Source organism: Dermacentor silvarum, chromosome 1, assembly GCF_013339745.2.
Source record: "Dermacentor silvarum isolate Dsil-2018 chromosome 1, BIME_Dsil_1.4, whole genome shotgun sequence".
NCBI classification, from domain to species: Eukaryota; Metazoa; Arthropoda; class Arachnida; order Ixodida; family Ixodidae; genus Dermacentor; species Dermacentor silvarum.
In genome coordinates, this window is record NC_051154.1 from 314,148,856 (window position 1) to 314,160,487 (window position 11,632).

An 11,632-nucleotide genomic window follows, 5' to 3' on the forward strand; every position below is an offset into this window, starting at 1 on the left:
GGTGAGCCGAAGCTCAAGCTTCGATTTTGTAAAAAAATAGACGGGAAAGTACGGCGAAAAAGAAAATTCATGAAATCAGCCGAACGTTATTCGCATAGAGGAATGTAGCCGGAGGCGATCACTATAAACGAAAGCAAAGATTAACGATGTAGCTCTGCGAAAAGCAAAGTCAGCTTGAAGTTGCGCTGTGCCCCATGTTTTCGTTTCCTTCTCCTAGTCTTGGGAGGCTAGTCTTACGAAAGCAACAGCAGCAGCACGTGGGAGGTGAATTCGGGAGGTGTCTAACCCCCCCCCCCCCATCTTGTAAACTTTGCCACGTTGTCGTTATAAAATTCGCAACGGCCACGCTCTTGGCTGCTTCGAGTGTCGTGCAAAGAATGCCCGCGCACAAGGATCGCCGTTGTTGTGTGCGCGGCGCTGAGGGCAAACATTTGTGCACGTGGCTTTGCACGAGTAGAATCGACGGTCGGTGCACCAAGATTTGAGAAAAGAGACAAGCTAAACAGGCTTTGTGCTTTTTGAGTGCAATGTTCGCAAAACATCCGGCGCCGTGTTCAAGGAAGCAAATTTTAGCACGGCGCGGAGCGCAACGAACGAGAGAATGTGAGACGCACCGTGCCTTCAATGGGAAACAACTTATAATTGAGTTTAGAACGCCGCATGCGTAAATCACTGAACTTTCTGCTTTATCTGGTTCATAATAATAGTTCTCATACTCGTCTAAGCGTGCAAGATGGAGCAATGTTTGAGGGAGAAGAGTTGTAAAAGAAGTTTCAGACAAAAATGAGTGTAATAGAAAGTAATTCTGGGGTATATGGTGCAAAAAGGACAATATGATTCTTATTCACGCCGTAGTGGAGCTACCGGCCGTATAACGGCAATTTATGAATACTGAGAAATATGCCAGGAAATGAAAAGATTTATTGCAAGTTTGTTTGGGTGGAGGCTTGGTTGATTTGTTCAAGTACGGATATGTTACTTGTTTAAACAATTCCTATCAGTTACCTACAATAATTACGGCGCTCTATTGGTGCCAGACGTACCAGCTCTGTTTCGAATCGTTCTGATTTTTCTTTTTCTTAAAGCTACTATAGGTTTGAAGCAGACACCATGATACCGGATTTTTTATGCATATAGCAAGTCAATAAGATGGATGCTCTTCAAAAGTCAGACAGAATACGAGAAGCCTCCTCTTCTATAGCGTTTGTTTAAAAACAGTATTGCATTAACAGATTGCAGACATAACATTTTATAAGTAGGCAAACTCCTTTATGAGTCCACTCAGACTCAGACCGTTCCGTAAGACTTAGTGAGCCCAACGCAATATATATATATATATATATATATATATATATATATGTGTGTGTGTGTGTGTGTGTGTGTGTGTGTGTGTGTGTGTGTGTGTGTGTGTGTGTGTGTGTGTGTGTGTGTGTGTGTGTGTGTGTGTGTGTGGGTGTGTGTGTGTGTGTGTGTGTGTGTGTGTGTGTGTGTGTGTGTGTGTGTGTGTGTGTGTATTGAACGTCAGTTTGAGCGCGTTCCGTTTGTTTTGCTGACATATGAGTGGGTAGCATCAGATTATCACTTTAGGTAAGTTGCGATACAATACAAATAACATTTACCTTCGAACAGTTGCAAAACAGGCCACCAGTATGCCAACACACATACATGGAAAAAAAACGACGCATCCCAAAACTATGACAGTCGAGGTATAAACAAGCTACCGTGGAGAGAAACAGCGGCTATAGACGAGCAATCCGGGTTCTTTATCCAGCTGCCGCGCAACCTAATCTGGAATGAGGGGCTCATTCGGGCGTCCGTTCCTCTCGGTTGCAGGTGAGTCAAGTCAGAACATATACAGGCACAACCACCGGTACTCCTGACAACAAAGGCATGTCATGATGTCTCTCAAAGAAATATGATCACGCGAATACGCAGGCCTCCGATCCCCCCCCCCCCCAAAAAAAAAATTTATTAAAGAAAAGCCACCGTGCGCCACACAGCGCATTCGACGTCCTTCTATGAATCTCGTGACCTTTTCGAGATCAGACGTTGACTTTCGTTCACATAGAATGTCGCTACCGTCCGCATGGGTTACCCGAGAAAGGTGCCCTTCGAAAATACGAGCACATTAAAAAAAATGGCATTTGCTCCCCTCGGAGCCATTGTACTGGGTCTCCGCCATGTTGCTTCACAGTGGCGATGTTGAGATTGGCATGTGTTTTCGTTGTATTGGCGTTTTGTGCTATTCTGCATTGCGCATGAAACGCAGCGCATCATTACAGGCCTGTCCTTTGCCGTTGATGCTGCGTATATTTGAAATCGGAAACCTTCGGCGGTTTAATTCTGAGTTCTACCTGCGGTGAGCGCCGGATTGTTTGCTATACGGACAGTTGGATGATGGGTGCATTCACCATAGTAACGTCTCAAGACCGGAAAAACAAATGCTTTCCGAAAAGTTTCCAGTTGAGATAAGACCTTGCCTAGACCTTTGTTTGATCGACGATAGTTTTTAAAGCGAAGCTTTCTATGTCTGACTGATTTGTCCGTGAGCACCGAAAACGCATAGCAGAAAAGCTGACTTACACAATGAAATTATCTGCACATCAGCGCACACAATAGAACAATGGTGCAAGACATACGGGAATCGAAGAAGAAGAAGTCGAAGAGAGCGGACGTGCTCTCACCTCGGCTTCGTCCTTTTTCGATGCTCTGCTGGCCAATTTTGAGAGTACAACGAAACGAAGCATCTCACTGGATCCGAGAAGCTACCGTGAATCGACCGACACCAAGATTCGAGGCATGACGGATACAATCATGGAAGAAGAAGATTTTGCTGGAAATGGCGAGAACGACTTTGGATGGCAAATAGTGGCTGGCCGAAGATCACGAACTACTAGAAAGGCTGTGGACGAGGAGAGCACATTGGCATGTAATCAACGAGAGCATGGCATCAGGGGAACCGCCGCCGGTGCAATGGTTAAACATCGGGTTATCAAAGCTTCGAGGATGCCTCAACTGCCAGAGGAGCACAGTAAGATCATTATACGACCTCGAGGAGGACTCAATTTGAACAAGGTGAGCACCACTAATGTTGGCACCGCAGTCATTGAGGCTTCAGGCCTCACGCAAGAAGAGGCCCGTGAAGATGTTGTCTGCCCTAACTTCACTCAAAACATCATTGTCGTCAGCACACCTAAGCCTGAACACGCGGCGAAGTACGTTAGAATCAAGTCGTTCAAGATTATGGAAGTGGAATACGAGGTGAATGCATACGAAGCGGCACCAAATGCCACGTGTAAGGGTGTCATCCGAAGAGTGGACATTAGAGACTCGCAAGCTACGATAACAAGAAACATCGTGCATGACTTGAACCCGCTTGCGCTGGCTGCCAAGCGCATCAGGACGTCGGGATCGGTCATAGTACTTTTTGACGGACTCAAAGTGCCCAATTTTGTCAGATACGGATCCACATTAGTGAGATGCTACCTTTATAGGAAGCAATTCGACGTTTGCTACACTTGCGGAAGGGTAGGACACCGCTCTGATGTGTGCCCAACGCCTGACTTTGTTCACTGCAGAGGATGTGGAACTCCCAACCCAGGAGATGAACATGTGTGTGCACCTAAGTGTAAATTTTGTGAAGGCGACCACCCTACTGGTGACAAACTTTGCCAGCTAAGATTTCAAATCCCTTACGTCGTACGACTCCGTCGAAGAGAGCGCAACAGGACTCGGTCGTCAACAAGAGCGCTTTCGGAGGCGCAACAGCTGGCGCCCAACCATCACCCCGACGATGGGGAACGCTCACGCTCCAGGAGTCGCACCAGATCCAGGCGCCGTTCACTATCCAGGGAGAGAAGCCGCTCTAAGTCAAGGGAAGCGCAGGTGCGCTTCGTGGAAAGGGGCTCTACACCGGGCGAGAGGCAAACGTCAGGGACAACCTGGGCTGACAAGGTGAAAGGTACGGTGAGGGTTGCTGGGGGCATCTCGGCGGCTGTGGCTGGTGACAATGATGCCAGGATAGAGCAATTAATCAAAGAAGTAACTTCTTTAAGAAAAGCAAATGAGGAATTGACCAGGCAGGTAACAGAACTCCGTAAAAAAGAGCAGTCGAGCCCAGTTACAATAGAGATAGATAGACCGGTAAGCAAAAGCAGTGATCTAGAAGAAGACAACTCCCCTGCCCTTAAAAAAAGGGCGATGAGCTCCGAAGATGACTTAGTTTTCTTAGCTATCAGTGAAATAAAAGAGGCAATTAAAGCAATAAGAGAGACAGTGGAAACGACCAACTTTAAAGTGGACAAATTGTGGAAATGGAGGTTAACGGCGGAGAAAAGACTTAAGAAGATTGAAACGCGAGGGGAAGACGACGATGAGTATCTGCCATCGGAGGTAGATAGTGTTAAATCGCTTCCTGGACTGTCAGGGCGCAACACAAAGAGGAAAATAGCGGGTAAGAGGCAGGCGGAGTCATCCAATAACAATGGACAGTAATCATGGATTTAATGTGTGGCAATGGAATTGTCGCGGGTTTCAACACAAGAAAGCAGCTCTGCGACAGGTAATCAGGTCATCTGGGGCCAGGCCAAAAGTAATTATGCTGCAGGAAACCTTGGCGGACGAAATTACGCTTACTGGATACAAAGCGATATGTAGAGGCAAAGAAATGGGGAGAGGGTTGGCGACTCTGATCGACAAAAAGCTGCCATACGTCGAGCACGATATTCATCTTAGATATTCCAGGCTCGAATTTATTCTAGTTGAGCTAATACTTAAAAGGAACAGAGGCAAAGCGCAAAGCATTTTCTGTTTAAATATTTACAGCAGCCCAAGAGATATGAGACAGAGCTTTAGAGCACTCTTCAACAAAGTGTCTTCGATTGCCAAAAACTCCCCGCTCATTATTGGAGGGGACTTTAATGCTCCCTATCACACATGGGGATATACATGGAACACAAAGAAGGGAGAGGATCTCTGGAATCTCGCTATGGATCGGGCGTTATGCTTGATTACCGATCCGGCATACCCCACCCGTTGTGGCACGTCCACATACAGGGACTCCACACCGGATCTCACTTTTGTTAATAACTTAGGAGGAGCTAATTGGGAAAACTCGAACATTGATCTCGGTAGTGATCATTATATCATTCACATAACCATAGACCTACCGAGACAGGAAACTAGAATCTTCAAATTCACGGACTGGGACCAGTTTAGGAAAGTCAGGGCGAAAAGAGGGAAAGGGGGGCCTTTAGGTATAAAGGAGTCATTTCAAACATGGGTTAACCAGCTCAGAAAGGACGTCAAAGAGGCCTCTAAGGAAATCAAGACAGAGGAAAATATTGAGGCTATGGACAGCAGGCTGGCGCATTTGATTGAGGCCAAACAGGCTATAGTTCAGAGATGGAAAACGCAAAGACTTAACAGAAGGCTAAGGAAAAAAATAGCACAATTAAACAGAGAAATTGATGAGCACTCGAAGACACTCGTGAAACAACAGTGGGATGAAATCTGTAACTCCGCGGATGGCAGAATCAAACATGGAGGTAGCTGGAACCTCCTTAAGCACTTGCTCAACGCGAATGAAACAAGGACAAACAAGAGAACAGCTATATCCAAGTTGATTCATCAGGAGAGCCACGATAAAACACCGGCAGAAATCATGGATAGACTCGCCGCCAAATATCTCCCACTTAAGCAACCAAACGAAGCAGAAGATAACGTCGAATATTCTGGTGGCATATGTGAAGAAATTGACCTGGATTTCACTGAGAGTGAAGTCAGGGCGGCTCTTCACAGTCTTAATGGTAGATCAGCAGCTGGACCTGATGGAATAACTAACAGGATATTAAGAAATCTGGATGATGAATCAATTTCTTACCTAACTGAACATTTTAATGAATGTTGGAAGAAGGGGATATACCCAGAGGAATGGAAGGTGGCCAATACTATCCTCATACCTAAGCCAGGCAAACAATTAACTCTGGACAACCTCCGTCCTATTTCTTTGACGTCATGTCTAGGCAAAGCAATGGAACATGTCATCCTAAATCGGGTCACGAAATACGTTGAGCAGAACGACATCCTCCCGTACAACCTCATTGGCTTTCGACCCGGGTTGTCAACTCAGGATGCTATGCTCTTAATCAAACACCAACTCGTACAGGCCAGCCCAACGCACACGAAAGCTCTTCTAGGTATGGATGTGGAAAAAGCTTTTGATCGTTTAAAACATAAGGCAATACTTGACGTTCTCTCGGAGATGGAGTTAGGCAAGAGGCTTTTTAACATGATTAAGGACTTTCTTAGAGACAGAACAGCCAACCTCATCATGGGAGAACTTAAGTCAGAAGCTAAGAATTTGGGAAACAGGGGCACTCCACAAGGAGCTGTGCTCTCGCCCATGCTATTCAATTTAGTAATGTCTAAGGTTGCAAGAAATTTAGAGAAAATCGAGGGTATACATTATGTCATATATGCCGATGACATAACAATTTGGAGTGCCAAGGGTAATGTAGGAGAGACAGAGACCAGACTACAAGAAAGTGTATATGTTGTGGAGAACACACTGGAAGACATGGGGCTGAAATGCTCGGCAGCCAAGTCGGAGCTCTTGGTCATTAAACATCGCAGAAAAGGTCGTAAACCTAGAGGCTACATTCCGGAAGAGGAGCCAAGAGTGTGCCTATACACTGATGAAGGAACCGCAATCAGGCTAGTCGGAAAAATCAAGGTTCTTGGTTATCACATAGAGGAAAACAATGCCAATTATAGTACAATACAGCATATCTCGAACAAAACAGACGAAGTCATTAGGTTACTGAGGAGAATTACCAACAGACACAGAGGCTTGGGGGAAGACAGTGCTTTGAGGCTAATACATTCGTTTGCTTTGTGTCACTTCACTTACGTGGCCGGATTATTCAAATGGAAACAGGCAGAACTTAACAAACTCAATGTCATGATCAGGAAGCTTGTTAAAATAGCCCTAGGGATACCGAGTACCGCGGCAACTGACAAGCTCATGAGTCTAGGAGTCCACAACACAATGGAGGAAATCGCTGAGGCGCAACAGCTAGCGCAACACGAAAGATTGAAAAAAACACGAGCAGGCAGAAAGATATTACAGATAATAGGTGTAGAACCTAATAGATCAAGGAGCCCAATAGAGGCTGAAGTGGAATTAAATACTGAAGTTAGGGATAGGATCAGAACCAACCCTCTCCCCAGAAACATGCATCCAGAATATAATATCAAAAGAAGAAAGGCAAGAGCTAAAGCACTCTTGCAGGAGATAGAACAGCAGAACCAACTGGCAGCTATAGTTGATGCTGCCTGGGTGAAAGGTAAAGAAGCCTATACGGCCATTGTATCAAATTCGCAAGGAAAGGTGCAAGACGCTATCACTATTTTTACGAAGGAACCCATGGTGGCAGAACAAGTGGCAATTGCTCTAGCCATCAGGAGTAATAAGTGGGCCTTCATTTACAGTGATTCAAAAGCCGCTATAAAAAGTTTTGATAAAGGCTACGTAGCTGGAGTTGCAGCTAAACTATTTGAAAACATTAGTATTAGGAGAACAGAAATCCGATGGTTTCCTGCACATATGGGGAAAGTGGACGAGACTCGGGTAAACCTCAACGAGGTTGCGCATGACTTGGCACGAGGACTTGCTAACCGTGACAGTCATAACCGAGCCGTTCACCATCAGGCCGGGGAATATAGAGATCATTTATTAACTTATAATGAGATAACCAAACACTACTATCTAGGACGCAGGCAATTCCCATTGCCACACTCAAAGCTAAACAGGGCTCAGGCAGTCTCACTGCGCTTATTGCAAACGGGTACATACCCCACGCCGTACCACATTAACAAAATATATCCAGAGAGGGAGATGAGGATGGAATGTAATGATTGTCATGGCATCATTGAAATCAAACATATGCTCGCGGGGTGCCCCGCAACTCTTCCCAGCCTCCTGGAAGAATGGACTCGATGGCAAAAAAGAATACAAAGCCCATTGCTTCAAGACCAACTAAGGGCTGTCCAGAGGGCCCATGATGTCGCTGAAGGGCTTGGCCTGACAGTGCCAACGTGGGAGCGGCCCACCTCGGCTTAAGTCGAGCCTCCGGACCTCTTTAAATAAAGTTTACACACACACAAGACATACGTAGCGTAGAACACTGCCGTTTACATTAGCTATTGTCCCGATAAAGAAGAATGGGAACTGCAACGCCACGCTACCCAGGCGAACTGTATATATCTGCATTGCATTACGCGCGTCACGCAATGCATTCCCGCCGTCACCATGTGTAGGCCTCGGGTACAGCGCACGTGAGAAGAGGCTGCCGTACGCTCACGTAAGTGCGAGTGCGATCGTGCCCCTAAGGCCGACCCCGTGTATCGGCAACGGCAGAGCCTCTGACCCTCTACCGCGGCAATTACAAGTCAATACTGTGCAAGTGTAGAGTCGTCCGTGAAAGTGTGAGTGTGTGCGGGTAATCAATGGCACAATGATCTAAAATACAGACTATGAGACTTAACAAAATGTGTCTTCATTTAACCTCAACGTTCAAAAATACAACCCTAAACAAGCAGTCAAATCACATATTTATCGCATCAGGTCGCTCAGCATTTCTTGGGTTCATTGCGTGGCCGTTGGCTTTGGACTGTGATTTAGTTTGCATGGGAGAAAGCTTCGCGTTCAACCATTTTTCTTTAAGGAAGGGGCTTTGATTTGTTGAACGCTTTAGCAGCAGGAGTGCGAAAGTGGAAAAGAAAGTGTATGTTTAGGAAGTGCGGGAAGCCGATCACGGGGAGAGGTAGAGAAGGGGATGGGAGAGCTGGTAGGTATGGTAAGAGAGCGAAAAAAAAAGGCAATCCCGGTTATTACCCAAAAATCCCTTTTGGATGCTTTGAGAGATGGTTACTTGCGGCACTGTGTTGTGCTTGATGTTATGGGTGGATCTCCCCTTAGTTCTGTGCCTTACCCGCACGTAGGAGACAACCTGTACTCCGAGCGCCACTGCGACCAGAGCAGCTGCGCCTCAAATGACCGCGTTTGGGCTTCAACCAGAGACGCAGCGTCTCGCGAGAGCACCTGAAAGCGCTGGCTGCCACGAGTGAATGCGAGAACCCTCCCATTGCCACCCTGCGGTGGTACCACCGGTATCACCGCAGGGTGGCAACATTGTGGCAACATTGTGGCAACATTGTGGCAACATACTGGCAACATACTGGCAACATTGGTGGCATCAGTGCCACCGGTACCACCGCACAGTGGTACCGCGCCACACTGCTCTTTTAGTGCTGTGTTAGGCTGCGCTATATTCGGGATCTACCCACGGAAACAATTAGACAGTTATAATAAATCACGATCAGTTCTCCAAAGAACACTTGAACGCATGATACCGTTCGACACCCTGTTGCCGAATAAAGTAATTCGGTTGGGTTTGGTACCAGCATGCGACGAAATGACGTGCATACGCGTCACCGTCGTGAAACGAACAAAGCGGACAGCTTCATTTATAATCCACAGCTACCGCAGTACCTCGTGAAAGTCTGCAATGTGTCGGTTGCACCAAGCGCGTATGCTATTCTTAAACATTCGCCTGCGAGAATAAAGGAAGTCGCGGCTATTCATTGCGGACAACGGTGCCGCATTTCAAAACGCTGAGCATGTTTCCAACGGTGTGGATTGCCGTGAAGACGACAGTAATAATAGACCCACTCAGTTGTCAGGTGAAACAGAATGAGAATCGGCTTGTCACAATGGAAAGCGCCATTCGAGCTGCTCGGTGCCTGCTATAACTGGAAAATATAACTGAGAACTTCAATTCAAAGTTGTCGATGAAAAGAAATAACATATATATAGACAGCAAGAGACCGACGGAGCCTGAATTTTTTCTCTCTGAAAGGAATAAAAATATTTTTGGACATGGAGTATTTAGACACAAAGCATTGCTGGGCTTACTTTAAAAAAATCTGCATTGGGCAGCAGCCGTACCTGATCGCTTGCATAAAGAGACTCAATTCGATAATTTACTTGTTTGTTTGACTTTGACTCCCTGATTCATTGATTCAATAATTAGTTTTTTGGTATTATAAAAATAGTATTACTTGAAAAAATGTCACCCATCCTCCTGCTAATTTGTAGAAACTTCTCATTTACGTTGATTGATTCTCCGTTCATTTACCTATTCCTTCCTTCCTTCTTTTTCTTTGTCATTTAGCAAGATGTAATCTTCGGACGATAGCTTGAAGCCACTGTTCGTTTAGATTAATAGATTTATCGATTGAGTCCTTTATCAACTCGTTCATTCAGTCGTTATTGAAGATCTCGTCAATCGACAAAATCGCCCAATTCATCCCCGTAAATTGCAGCTTCGCTTCGTCCACTTCTACACTCCTGCTATTGCGTACGCAATGAATGAACTGCACGTCTTTCACGCCCCGCTCCATCCTGAATGAGCGCATCTGCAAAGCGCATAATCAATGAAAGCGCAATAACCTTCAGATGCAAGGGCTTACTCGACAGTGCGTGCCTGTTTTACACTGTGGACAAATACCAGGACGCAAATCTCCCCATTATTGATGAATCAATGAAGATGCATCATCATCATCATCATCATCATCATTTATTGGGGTGGTGGAGTCATGTACAAGCTTAATCAGAGTAGTCATGAAAAAAAGAAATAACAAATAAACATGTCCGGGGCTCAAATATTATGAACATTTAAGACATAGCAAACGTAAGTAAGGCATGGTAGAGGTGCGAGTACAGTACTATTAGTTCGTTAAAAAATTAATAATAGGGTTTTATGTGCCAAAAGCACGATCTGATTATGAGGCACGCCGTAGTGGGAGACTCCGGAATAATTTCGACCACCTGGCGTTCTTTAACGTGCACCTAAATCTAAGCACACGAGTGTTTTCGCATTTCGCCCCCATAGAAATGCGGCCGCCGTGGCCGGGATTCGATCCCGCGACCTCGCGCTCAGCAGCGCAACACCATAGCCACTGAGCAACCACGGCGGGTTAATAGTATTTCTGAAAATAGGCTTTCAGAAACCGCTTAAATTGTCGTACATCGTACTCATTAACAATTGATTTTGCCAGCTCGTTCCATTTATCTATACTGATTAGCAAGAATGATTTATTAATGTGGTTGTAGTACCATTTAGGCGCGGTAGGCTGTTAAATAGTCGGCGAGAAGTTGGGATTATGAGGAAGGAGTAAACTATTACGCAGTTCTGGTTGCTTTATGACGCACACTGTATGCACCCCAATGAGTTTTCTTTCTTTTTGTTGGTATTTCAGTAGCCCTCGGTTCGGCAAAAGTCAAGGACCGCATCTAAAGCCGTTTCCTTTCACGCCAATAATAGAAGGAGCGAGGGCTTGACATTTCTGAGAACGACTCTAACAAACTCATTTCGTCGATTACAGGAGCGCTCTCCGCTTTCCATTAATGAATAACTTCTGCGCACGCTACCCTTCTATCGTCAGAAGTTCTTGCCTGCGTCTGCGTGCGTTCTCTAAGACATTATTTCGGCGGGTTCTATCGTCATTCCATTCAGATAAACCCTGATTGTTGTGCCAGAGTTGTACCCATGCCTGCGTCCTGCTAAAC

The 11,632-nt window shown here is 45.7% G+C and overlaps 1 pseudogene; it reads left to right on the plus strand.

Annotated features, from left to right (window-relative positions):
• Positions 1–2,799: 2,799 nt before the first annotated feature.
• The window catches only part of LOC119442368 (26S proteasome non-ATPase regulatory subunit 4-like), a 70,107-nt pseudogene continuing 61,274 nt past the window's right edge, over positions 2,800–11,632 (plus strand).